The sequence below is a fragment of the Desmodus rotundus genome, chromosome 1 (assembly GCF_022682495.2).
Source record: "Desmodus rotundus isolate HL8 chromosome 1, HLdesRot8A.1, whole genome shotgun sequence".
In the NCBI taxonomy this organism is placed as follows: domain Eukaryota; kingdom Metazoa; phylum Chordata; class Mammalia; order Chiroptera; family Phyllostomidae; genus Desmodus; species Desmodus rotundus.
This window is the reverse complement of record NC_071387.1, coordinates 8,842,913-8,855,742: the sequence shown is the minus strand read 5'-3', so window position 1 is coordinate 8,855,742 and position 12,830 is coordinate 8,842,913. Positions and strand designations below refer to the sequence as shown.

Sequence of the window (12,830 nt, the reverse complement as noted above, 5' to 3'; positions counted from 1 at the left end):
TAGCAAACACTGCAAATCGACGATTTTTTTTTTTTTTTTAAATGAAGGCCGATGATGTGGGATTTGCCAGAAGCAGGAAGTGACTCATGGCATCATTATGCTTAGTCTACAGCCGAGACTCTGCGCTGGCTGAATGTATGTGCATATCTCGTATAAATCGCAGCTTCGCTATCTCCCAGCTGTGTGACCTCAGGCACACCACTTTCTCTCTCTGAGCCTGACGTCAGGCAGGGAAACAGAAAATGCCCAGCTGTATGGGTATCTGTAAAGGGGGACAACACCAGCAACCACTGGGAAGATTGGGATGACTGAATGGAATGATGTGTAAAATGTAAAGTGCTAGGTTCTGAGGCCACTACACAGTTGATGTTAATACTATTTTCAGTGGGTGCTGGCTTGGTTGGTATCTTCCCCTAACCACAACCTGGTGAGAAAGATGTTATCGTATCGCCTCCAATTTCCCAATGGGGAAGCTGAGGCTCTGGTTGGCGAGGTGGCTTGTCCAAGGCCGCACTGCTAAAAGGTGGCAAACAAGGCTTTGCAGCCTGCTCTGATTGGCTCCAAGGCTGGGTTTCTGCCAAGCCCCTGGCCCCCAGCCTCATTCTGGGGGGCTGACTGCAGAGCACGAATTATGGTGTTGGGCAGCTGGCTTTGGGCAGAATGCAGGGGGTCAAAATAGCTGCCCACGACCAGGGCTGCCTGGCTCAGAGCAACTCGGCTCAGAGCCTAACACTTGTGGTTTTGAGCTGCACCCGCATGCAGCTCCTTCTTTGGGGGTTCTGGGGCCCACACTCGCTGCCTCTCCTCTGATGGGCTCCTCTACCCATACAGCCTGCAAAAGCAGGTCCCTCAGAATATCACTGGATGAGGGAAAGTGGATTTTCTTTCCCAATGATGGGTGAGCCCCTCACTACTCCTCCTGGTACAAGAGGGCTGGTTTGGGGCTGAGGGTAGGGAAGGCCAGTGCCCAGACCCTGGCAAGCCCCTTCTTAAAAATTAAAAATTAAAAATTAAAAAACTCAAAAAGGTTTTTTTCAGTTACAGTTGACATTCAATGTTGTATTAGTTCTGGCAAGCATCTTCACAAAAAACCTAATCAAACTTCTTCTGATCCCCTGTCCTGCCTTCTTTCTCCCCTTTCCCAGCTCTGTTGGCCAGTCTTCATCTGGTTCCTTCTCCTCTAGCCCCCAAGGCAAGCCTGGCATGTCCTCATGCCTGGAAAAATTACACCCATTCCCAGAAATCCAGGGGCAGAGCTGAGAAACCCAACAACCAAACGCCCTCCCTCACATTTGGATCTAGGATTGATGGATGGATGGGGCCATTGGCCCTAAATCCAGAGGGTTCCTTGTCTCCATCTGCTCTGAGAGCAACCAGCCCCTCAGGCTGTGCGCTAGAGGCTGCAGGCCCAGAGGGGCCTCCCCTTTGCCACAGGCTCCTGGAGTCTCAGGAAGGGCGTTTCAGCCCCCTTACTTGCCCCGCCCCCAAGCCAGGAAGGTTACTGGGACACCTGGGGGAGAAATGTGGTCAACGGGGGACCCTGATGATTGGGTCCGCAGCAGATTGAAACACAGATTCTGGTCCCATCAGATGTTTCATGGTCAGACAACCTGGTCAACCTCTCCACTCATCAACTTCCTCATCCGCAAACATTCCCACAGGGACGCTGACACCCATGTCACAGCGCCAATGCCTGGACTGCACAGTCAGTGCTCAACTGAGATGATCTATTTGTTCATTTATTCCCATTTGGTCCATGTTGCTGTGCACCGTGTGTTTTCCTCACTTGTTGGAGACCGCTTCCTATCACTCCAATCAAAAAAGATTGGAACAAAAAAGTAGTTCTATCAAAAAAGAACTACTTCCTTTTTTAGGATAATATAGTATTCCAGACTACCGGCATTTCCATCCACGTTCAGCAAGCACCTGTTCCATGTACTGTTCTAAGCACTGTGGGGGCTAACAGCACTTTCAGCCACGATCCCTGCCCCCACGGACAGGAAAAGCAGGAAACGTTGGAGGCGCAAAGGAGAGCAATTTCTCCAATGGCCTCCAAGTTCATTTGTGAGGTTTGACTTTGGGGCTAGTACACATACCGAGGTCTGTCCAGAAGGTATCCAGCCATGTAACATGAAAAATAGAGACATTTATTGAAGAAAACACAAGATACAAGAAACACTGTACATAGGACAGTGACACCTCAGTCGCCTACTTTGAAGTAGGCACCTTGGGGCCTCACACAGCTCTCCCAATAGCAATCAGCTGGCCCATTGTATTCTCCTGGATCTCATCAATGGTCTGAAATCTCTTTCCTTTTAAAGGTGATTTTAGTTTTGGGAAAAGCAAGAAATTACAGAGCACCAAATCTGGGCTGTAGGGGGACTGAGTTACTTGGGTGATTTGATGTTTCACCAAAAAACTGCACTAGACGTGATGCATGAGTGGGCACATTGTGGTGAAGAAGCTGCCAATCACCAGCTGCCCATAGCTGCAGCCTTTTGAATCATCTGAATAGTTTCCGCAGAGGAATGTTCAAGCTTAATGCTAAATTTGATGCAGACTCGTTGCTCTACTCACTCAGTCATTTTGAATGTTACAGCCACACAATACACATACTCACTCAAAGGCTCCTACCTCCTCCCACTGACTAGTACAGTGATGTCGTCATTGTTCACACATGTGCATTCCAGTCCACTCTCCTTGGCTGCCGGGTTATGTCCATGCCTTGCAAACCTGTTCTCATTCTATTAACAATGGCTGGAGTTTTTCCGGACAGACCTTGGTTTGTATATTCTCAACTCCAAGTACCTGTAGAGTTGTTGAAAGATACTAGACACAGCTTCTCCTGAGACTTGAAACCTCTGCTCTGCAAGCTCAGGCAATCCCCTTCTTCACTCTGGATCTCAGTTTGCTCATCTGTAAAATGAGGGCAGTCTCTCGGGATTGCCACGGTCGCATGAAGTTGTATTCCTGAAAACACCCGGTGAGGAGTTTAACGCTGTGGTCCAAAAACAAAAAACAAAAACAAAGAGCTAAACAACAACAAAAACGCTGTGCTCCGGGGCTGGGAGAGCTGGGGAGCTAAGACGTGGCGCTAAGGGATCCTACATTAAGAGCAGGGTGTCAGGCCTCTGCCTGCCCAGAGGGAAGCATCTGGTAAGCCATTCACGCTTTGCCTGCTAAATAGTCATTTCTTCCCGCCTTCGGCAGCGACAGTCACCAACTCTGAGCATGCTACAGGCTTGATGCGGTAGACCCCACACCCAGGAGGCCCCGGAATGCGGAAACAGCACAAGTTAACCATCTTAAATGAAGGCAGGAAGGGCCTTGGCGGATCATCATTCCAACCCTCACTTTACAGGCACAGCCAGCAAGAGGCAGAGATGCCCCCACATCCCCACATCTCCCTGCGGCTCCCTCCACTACCCTCAATACTTGCTGTTTCAACCAACAGATCCAAATTCCACTGACTGGTAACGAGAACCAAGAACTGTGCCTCCCACGTACATTCCCCCGAGGGGCCTTCTCAGCTACGCTCTGAGGTAGGGGTTGTTGCTCATTTCACAGACGAGGAAGCTGGGGCTCAGAGACAGGAATGGAGATGCGGACAGTGGAAATGTTCTTTTGGCCTGCGAAGGAGTTTCATGAGCTCACAAAACACTGGAACTTGGGCCCGGGTTTGCTTTCTGTTCACCTGTTCTCACACAATATGGAGCTGAAGGAAACTATCGGCCTGTGGCTTCTCTCCTGTCCCCTGGAGTGGGGGTGGTGAGGGAGCCCTCTGAGCCTTCTCTATTTGCCCAGCACTTGGCACAGGGAGGATACAAGGTTCACGATGTGACCAGAGGTCCCTGTGTGCCTAGGACCGTCCTGGGTGATGCCTGCTGTCCCAGCATCATTGATAAAAGTGTCCCCTTTTACTCTCAGAAGTGTCTTGGGTTGAACAATAAATTATATGGCCACCTTGTTATTCATGTCAAATAAAACGATGACTGGCCAGGTGAATAAATAAATGAACAAATAGATCCTCCCAGTAGGACTCTGAGCTCTGTGCTTGTGTGCTCCACAGGCAGCGGCTCTCTGATACGGGTGTCAGTGTCCCCAGTGAGAATGTTCACAGACGAGAAAACTCATGCGTGGAAAGGTTAACCAGTTTGTCTAAGAGACGATTTCGGAGGACATCCAAGGGGTCCAAAATCTGTGTTCCAAATTGCAAAAAACAAGAAAAGAAACACACACACACATACACACATACATACACACCCACAGAAAACAGTGCTTGGGAGCAGAGTGTGTTTTTCAACTTGCTCCCTTAAGGGACAGCCAGGAGATAGCCGGGGCCGGGGTGGAAGGTAACTTTCCACTCTGTGCCTTTCTGTATGTTTTGAATGTCAAACTGTGAGCAAGTACTACCTACTCAAAAAATAAATTAAAGAAATATTTGAAAATTAAACTAGCTGAAAAGGAGGTTTGCTATTTTAAAAAGTGAACATGCGATGGGATGGAGAGGACTATGCTTCCTGCATCCCCTGCTCTGACCAAAACACTCAGTTGGTTACCCAGCATGCAACGGGCAACGGGAAATCCTAGATGGTCAAGGTCTACGGGACTTTTGGAGAACCACTCAAACTTGCCAGTTGGGAAGCCGGCCAGGGTCACAGAGGGAGTGAAGGGTAGAACTGGGGTGGGAGGCAGTCCTTCCCCAGCCAGCTGGGTTTGCTGCTCCTGAAAAGCCCGTGACCTCTTGTGAAAGGTCTCGGTCAGACGTGCACACATCAGGATGGGGCGGAGGTCCAGCAGACAAGGGGCCCCCATTTCGTATTTGATATAATATAAAATCCGAGTCTCCCAAAGCAGTGACCTTGGTAAACAACTCTAGGGTGACCCTAGAGTTGATCATCCAAATCCAGATATTTTGGGAGTGAAAAGGGGTGCCAGACAACAAGCACGAAAGAGGCTTCCTGGGATAACCAAGACCGTCCCCCACAAAAATCCCCCAGCATCAGGAAGTTGGCAGGATGACATTTTGGACAAAGGATCTTCAAAGGAGGATGGTGTGACTCTAGTTCTTCACGCCCAACTTCTCTCCCACCCCCTCCCCCATAACACTGACAACAGATAGGCTTTGGGTAAAGCCAAGTTCAAACCGCTTTACTTTTCTGAGCTTCAGCTCCTTCATCTGTAAAACAGAAATGACCCCGTCGAGGGGCGCTGCAAGAGGGAGACGTCTCACGGAGGGCCGGGCGCGGAGAAGGTGCCCAGCAAGAGTGGTTTCCCTTCCCCTAATGCAGAGAAATAATGAACTGATGCAGGCTTGATCCTGACACTTTAGGGGATGAGCACAGAGAGAGGCTTTCTCTCAGACCGGATGCACAAATGCCACCGTGGGAGGAAGAGTACCGGGCACCATGCCCGGGGAGAGGACGATCCGAATTCTGGGAGTCACTTTTTGAAGCATCCCTTCAGGGTGACTCATCTGGAGACTCACTGAAAATCCTTTCAGTTAAAAACCAAAGTCCAGTGGGCTCTGGGTTGAATTGAACCTATTCCCTCCACCCCCCACCCCCGCCAGGGTCATAGGGGCAGTGTGGGGGATTTGGAGGGTCTCTGGGCAGAGTTTAACCTGGTTTTCCCCCAGCATGTCACCAGGGCTGGGACCCGGGCGGAGGGAAGGAAATAAGGAGTGACGAGGAAGGCTCCTCCGCTCCCCACCAACCAAGTCCTGCTGCTGAAACCTCCTGTCTCTAGAAGCCTTGGCACTCCAGCAAATGCCCCACCCACACCTGTTCCTGAATTATAGTCCAAAAGGTTGGGGGGTGGGTGTAGGTGGGACTTCGTTACCCACCTAACACTCGGCAGCAGCCATCAGCTGGCCTCCAGCTAGTCCCGTCTCTGCTGACTGTGGCTGCCTGTGAGACCTAGGGCATGTTGCTTGACCTCTCTGAGCCTGTTTCCTAACTGGAAAATGAGGACATTAGGAGTGCTTGTCACAGGGACCATGTGTGGGATACAGTTCTTCTCTTCCCAGTGGTCTGGTGCTGCTTCCAAACTTTCCTTTAAAGGGGAGTTTCAGGTCCTTGCCCTGCAGTGCACTGTGATGGTTCTCGGGGCACAGGGCCTGTCCTAGGAACAGTAGTCCCGTAGCCAGTTCCCCCACCCCCTTTGCCTGGCCTCCGCTCAAATGGCCTCTCATCAGGGAGGGCTTCTCCCAGCACCTGCTACTGCTTCCCTGCTTTATTTTCTCCCCAAACGTATAATTCTCGAATGCCCGATATTTTTCTCCCCCCAGCCTCACTCCCAGATTGAAGCCCCCAGACAAGCGGCTGTTCACGACTTGTATCCCAGGGCCTAGAGTAGTACCTGACCTGTAGAAGCTGCGCTCACATACCTGCTGGGTGAATGAATGAATGAATGAATGAACGAATGCTTGCTGCACACACATAGCCAATTTCACTGACTGCTGGTAACAATGCAACACACTGTTGCAGAACTTCTAGTTATTTTGGGGGGGCAATGTTAGTTTTCTGTAATTTTTGCAATATTTATTTTTTATGTTTAACTCTTCAATCTATCTGACGTTTATTGTGACGTGTATCATGTGAGAGGAGGTTGTAAACAGATTCCCTGACTAAATGGCTAACCAATTTGCAGAACGATCCATTTTGTTCCCATTGGTCAGTGGAAGGACTGGGACTGGGCTGGCTCTTCTGGACCGGCTGATGCCTGGTCTGACCCTTACTATTCCAGCGGCCCAGGCCTATGCTGCCCAGGAGGCGGGATTGCCTAGATCAGGCACAGGCGTCGGAACTAGACAATCTGCAGTCGAGCTTCCAGCTCACCCGCTTACCAGCTGGGTGGCTTTGGGCGAGAGAATTTGCTTTCTAAGCTTCAGTTCTAAGCCTCATTTGCCCCATCTGTAAAATGGACACAGAAGTAGCATAGTGCCTCCTTCATAGGGTGGCTGTGGGACTGAACACAACAAGGCTGGCAGAGTCTGGCACACAGTGGGTGTGCAGCTGGTATCATTATTGTTATAGATCACAGCCCGCTGGAGCTAGTTCATTCACTGGACAAGTGAGGCCCGGTGGGCATCCCCCTGTGCCCAAGCTGGGCAGCTTGCAAGTGGTCAGTGTCATCCCTGGCCCCTGCTCTACCAGGGTACACAGCACAGTTTGCACATGGAGAAGCAGCATGAGTGGAAACAGGAACTATTTGAGCCAGGAGCTGCCCCTTCTGTGGGGGGAGGGGTCCCCTGAGGAAGTGAAGCCGGGAACTGAGTTGTCCTCTTTGGGCCCCCATGATGTGTCCTTAGAGGGGGTGTTAAGCATTTGTTACTGGAGTGTAACTTCTTCCAGAAACTTCGGCACATTGACCCTGACTGGTCTTGGGGTCCACAGGAAGTGGGGAGCTCCAGAGAAGGAGATGTTGGTGCTTACAGGGCAGGGAGCAGCACTCCCTTGAGCCCCTCCACCCCCATTGCATTCAGCCGGCACAAAATAAGCGTCTGTTGTTTGGCTGGTTTCAGTATGACCCGGGCTGTGATGGGAGCAACGTTCGGTGAGGGGCACCCAAGGACGCGAGGGAGGGGTCCGTGGGGTTATCTGACCGCAGACCCTAATCCTCAGTGTCTAGAACCCCAGAAAAGAGAGACATGGATGCTGCATCTGACTAGCTGTGTGAGTTTGGGCCTCAGTTTCCCTATCTTTGAAATGGGGAGGGGAGCCTGGGCTGAGCGAGAGTGGTCTTGGAAGAGTAGAGCGAGCCAGCAGGGTGAGGGAGCAGCCGAGGGGCCCCCCAAGCCTGCGTGGCGGAGCGCACACGAGCTCAAGGGGCGGCGCGCCCCGAGGCGGGGAGAGGCGGGAGCGCGCGCGCGGGCCCGCACAGGCGGTGGCGGAACAGAGAGCGGGCGAGCGTGCGCTGCGGCGCCGCCAACTCGTGTGGGACCCACAGCTCCAGCCCGCCGCCCGCGGTCCCGCGCGCGGGTCCTCCCGCCGGCAGCCGAACCCGTCGCGCTCCGGTGAGTGGCCTGGGGCCAGGACCCAACTGGATCGGGCCCTCGGCCCGGGAAAGGGGCGGGGGCCGGGCCGCGGGACCGTCACCCATACTCGGGCCCAGGACTCTACGCGTGCCCGCGCGCGCTCCCGAGGCTCCGCGGGGAGAGCGGGCGGTTGTGCGCGGGTGAGATTGGACGCGTGTGAACTTGCGAGTCCGAGTGTGTCCGCGGCGGTGCGTCCAAGCGTGCGTGTTCGCAGGAATGTGTGTGTGCTTGTGGCAGAGTTCGTGAGTTCGTGGAGTGCCTGGCTTGTGTGGTTTGGAGTGAATGAGTGTGGGGGTGGAGGGGGAGTGGGGAATGGGCATGGCTCCCATTCATCCATTTACTGAGTGTTTAATGTACTATGTGCCAAGGAGTGTGCCAAGCGCTTCATCTGAGATCTCATTTTAGTGACCGAGTGTGTGTGGATTCAGGGAGTACACGTGTGTGACCATTCACAAGTGACTTGTGCAGGTATTCATGAGCCTGTGAGAACAAAACTGTGCATTTGTGGGTGTGTGTAATTAGTGTGCAGGAGTGTGCGAATATGTTTATTATGGAGGGTAAGGGTCCCCATTTGCGCCGACCGAGCCTATTATGTGATGTGCCCGCCACTGGCCCTGGTGCCAGGGAGCCCATGGAGAGAGGCAGGCCTCGCGTGGACACCCAGTGGGTACTGGGCCTTGTTTGGTGAATGAGGAGCCAGAGGTCAGACCCGCAGACACGGAGCCTGGCTGGGTCTGGTAGAGGGGTGGCCTCGGAGCCAAACCTTGACAGGGTCACTGGCAGGATCCTCTGTGGGGACTCCAGGAGGGACAGACTGGGCTGGGCCTGTGTGGGGCCCGACACTAGGAGACCTGTGTTCAGTTCTGCCCACTTACCCTTCTGGTTTCCCAGAAGCTTTGTTCTTGCCCTTGGTTGGCCCTGGTAGATTTTAACCTTTTCCCTAGGCCTGGGGTGGAGGGGGAATAGAGGTCGAGCTGACCCTGGGGAGACCAGGGGCCTGGAGACGCTTATCTCTCTGCCTACCTGATAAGTAGATAGCTATTCATCTGATTTCTTTGTATCGAGCCTGGGCCTCCAAGAGCCCCCAAGACAGTAACAAATTGATCACAGCAGGCTTGGGACACGTCTTCCAAGGTCTGTCCTCACAGTTTTGACTGACTGTCTTTTTGTGCTTTATACATGTTGACAATCTCCGCAGTCGAAAATCTTGATTGCTTCAAGGCAAACTTTAGAAACTCAGGAGCTCCCTAGTTTCTCTGAATTGTCAAAATCCGGCCTGCCTTTCCGAGGGGAAAATGTCGTCCTCGGAGCTCGGTGTGTGTGCAGGGGAACCTCGGAGGCATTTGAAAACCATGGCGTTAATGGAAGAAGAATTTCATTGAAAGGGACGCAGAGCCGGCTGGAAGTGCCTGTTTCCAACTCAGCAGCTCACCGAGTGAACTTTGGACGTCTTCTTTTAGCAAACAAAACCTGGAAGGAAACAAAAAGGCCTGCATTCTTTTTCTTTTTTGTCTTAAAAAATGGAAGAAGAAGAAAAAAACACCTTCTGGCTTTGCTGGAAATGCTGCCTCCCCTTCCCCCATCAAGGCCAGGCCCTCCCTGATCCCCCACCTCCAAATAAAATATGCCCGTGGGGAGCTGTGGCTGAGTCACTCCCTGGCAGAGAGCCCCACGGGCAAACATTTGGGAAGGTTCTTGCCTAACTTCCCAGAAGAAAGGCCCAGGATTTAAAATGGTCCCTGTGGTTTGCCGGCTCCTGCCGTCCTGTCTGCTTTGGAAATGACTAAAAAGTAGTTTCTATCTCCACCAACGAAAGCCTCAGACTTAAGCCTAAGTTGGTCTGCATTTAGGGCTGCTCAGGTTTCAAGAAAGGGAGCTCCTGGCTTTGCCAAGTGCCAGAGGCACTTTTGGTGGCTCTGGGCAAGGAAGGAACAGGGAGAGGGGAAGGGAAGGGCGGTGACATTATGGAGCACCCACTGTGTGCCCACAATCCTCTCGATAGGCTGCAGAGAATGGCTTTTTTTTTTTATTGTGGGTTTTTTTTTTTGCTTTTGGTTTTATATGTCCAAAGAAACTGAGGCTCAGAGAGGTCAAGCAGTGTCCTGGGACCACGAAGAGGCAGAATACGGTCACCTGCCTGACGTCACACTCACCCTCTTTCCACCATCCAGGGGTGTGACATTTGCCTTCCACAGGCTGCGCAGACTGGGTGCTGAGTACTTCAACACACACGCTCGCATTTAATTTTCACTGGGAGCGAGGTGGTTATTATCTCCACTTTACAGATGAGAGAACCGAGGCTCAGGGAGATGAATTGCCCTAAGTTTATGAAAGTAGTACTACAACTCGTGGCCACCGTTTATCGAGGACATGCCATGTGCCCGCCAGGGTACTTTTAGTACCTTACCCACCAACTCTGGGAGGTGGGAGCTGTCGTGATGCCTGTTCTACAGGTGAAGAGCGGGGCACAGACAGATTAAATAATGTGCTGAAGATCACGTACTAATATGCAGTTGACCCCGGATTTGAACCCCTCTTGGCTGAGCATAGTCTTCCCACTGACCCTGGAAAGTCACGGACACTGTGTACAGTATCTGGCCCAGGGCCGAGGTCCAGGATCGTTGTCCTGGCCTTAGGAAGATGAAGACATGGGGGCTAAAGTAACTTGGGCGGGCTCATAAGCTGGCAAATGGCCAGGTCAAGATCTACGTCTGTGATTCCTGAGTTGCAGATCTTTAACCTTCAACCAGGTCTGTCTGCCTTTGCCTAGCTTTCCTCCTGAAAACCAAAAACAAGCAGGGGGAGTCACGCCAGGCTCGCGCCAGGCTGTCCTCAGTGGGCCCCAGCCTTCTGGGAAAGGTCTTCCTGAAGGCTGCCCTCCTTCCTCGTCCCCTGCTGCCCCCCCCCCCCCCGGGGCAGGTGACCAACGCCCAGGGCCAGGGCTGTGAGACAGGGAGGGCTACAGTTCACGTTTTTCTTTCTTCTCTAAGTGCCAGAGATTGGTTTCAGAAGGGAAGTGTCAAAACAATTGTCAAAAAGAGAAGAATATTCCCTTCCTCTTCTCCGGTCAGACTGAGCAAGGGAGTTACAGGGTAGAGAGCGGAGCATGCGGGTGAGTCATGCGAGGTCGAATGCAGGCTGGCACCCCCGGCTTGTGTGGGAAAGCAGCAAGCGGAGACACTGGCCTGTGCAAGAGCCCAGCCTTCCGACCCCTGATGGTGGAGAGTCCCCTCCCAGGAGCCTGCCGCTCCATGCTGAGCGGGATCGTTTCTGCAGAGGCTTCCCGCCACTCGCCATGTCAGTCTCACGCCCGTCTCCCTTCCTCATTCACTTCCATTTATATCGCGGCTCATGCTACACGGCTTGAAAGGGATGCCGTGTGTGAGGGCCTGTGCCGTTTGGGGAGTGTGGTGCCGCTGCACGTGTCCTTTGGTGCTGGAAGGAGAAGGTGTCTCTCTCCCTTCCCACTACTGTTCTGCGCAGTTGATGAACATTTGCAAATTGCTTTGAGATGCGTTAATTTAAGGTGTGAAATAATAGATCTTCAGCGAAGGCTCAGCCACATTTCTGGCATTGATGGATTTCTCTCCCGTCTGGCCTGTGATTTGGAGAGGTAAAAATAGTCCTTGTTTCTACATTTTTATCTTTTTGTCTGACGTCGTTCTTAGGGAGCAGGGTGCACATGCGGCAGACCTTCCCTTGGCCACTGTCTCAGACGGCAGCCAGAATGGGGCACTCTGGGGACCAAGAGGGTTCCTGGGGCAGCAGTCACCTGTGGTCCCTCTGAGTTCAAAATTGCTTTGTAGTGAACAGGTGGCCGGTAGTCAGGCTTGGCCAGAGACCCTCGGTGGCTTTTTGGTATTTGGCCATCTTCTCACTGCAGACTCTTGGGTAGTTACCAGGTAGCCTTCTGGGAAAACGTTAGTTTAAAAAGAAAATAATCAGGCCAGTGGCTTTACTCATTCCTCCTGGAGCTGAGTGACATACACACGGTCTTTTCCTTTGGCCGAAAGCGAATCAGACCAACAGCCGTCTCAGACGCGACTCCCAGACAGGAGCTAACCTTGGGGCCGATCCGTTGGTGGTGTAATTTCCTGTAACGTTTAAGTTGGGAACTTGAACTAGCATTTTGACATCTGTCCCTGTAACAGGACTTGCTTGTGTGGAAACAGACCCCCACACACAGCCTCTGCCGCTGTCTCCAATTCTGGATTTTTCCACAGATGACTTCTCGGGTGGTCTGGTGGCAAAGGACCCGTCTTCTAGCCAGGCCTTCTTGGCGTCCACCGGCAGGATCGGCGCACCCCCCCAAACCCAACTGGCCGCTGTGGCGGGGCTCTGCCTGGGGGGCGAACGAGGGGCCCACGGAACTGGAACGCGGGGTGGGGGTGGGGGTGAAGCCGGATCTGAAATGCATTCAGCTCCCGCGGCCTTGATCCACACGGAGCCTTTCTTTCTTTCTCGTAGACGTCTGTGTGCGGTGACCTCATAGAAAAGAAAAAGGGGCTTTATGTAGGAATTCCATCGAGTGTGAAGGAATTCGGACAAGGGAAGGGGGAGGGAAGCTGCCCTTCAGAGCCAGCATTTTCCCGAGTTGTTTAACCTTCACACTTCAGAACTGGGCTGGGGGAGGGGCGGCGCTCAAACTGAGTACATGGAGGGCCATTTAAGGAGAACTTCCTGAGTGAGGCTCCTGGGTTGAGTCCCTCAGACCCGTTCTCACCGCAGGTGTGTGGCAGAGTTGGAATTCGTCCCGAAGCCTGTCATGTGGGTTCCTTGTGTCCCCAGCATC

At 52.6% G+C, this 12,830-nt stretch overlaps 1 protein-coding gene across 2 annotated transcripts in view; it reads left to right on the top strand.

Moving 5' to 3' along the window:
- The first annotated feature begins 7,538 nt into the window (after positions 1-7,538).
- Positions 7,539-12,830, top strand: part of NEK6 (NIMA related kinase 6) — a 71,953-nt gene continuing 66,661 nt past the window's right edge. Inside the window, exon 1 of one of the 2 annotated variants that reach the window (XM_045196724.3) lies at positions 7,539-7,676. The gene's annotated coding sequence lies outside the window, so the exon portion shown is untranslated. Of the gene's footprint in view, positions 7,677-7,864; positions 8,018-12,830 lie in introns of those variants that run through there. The other variant, XM_053920793.2, reaches the window with a different exon arrangement.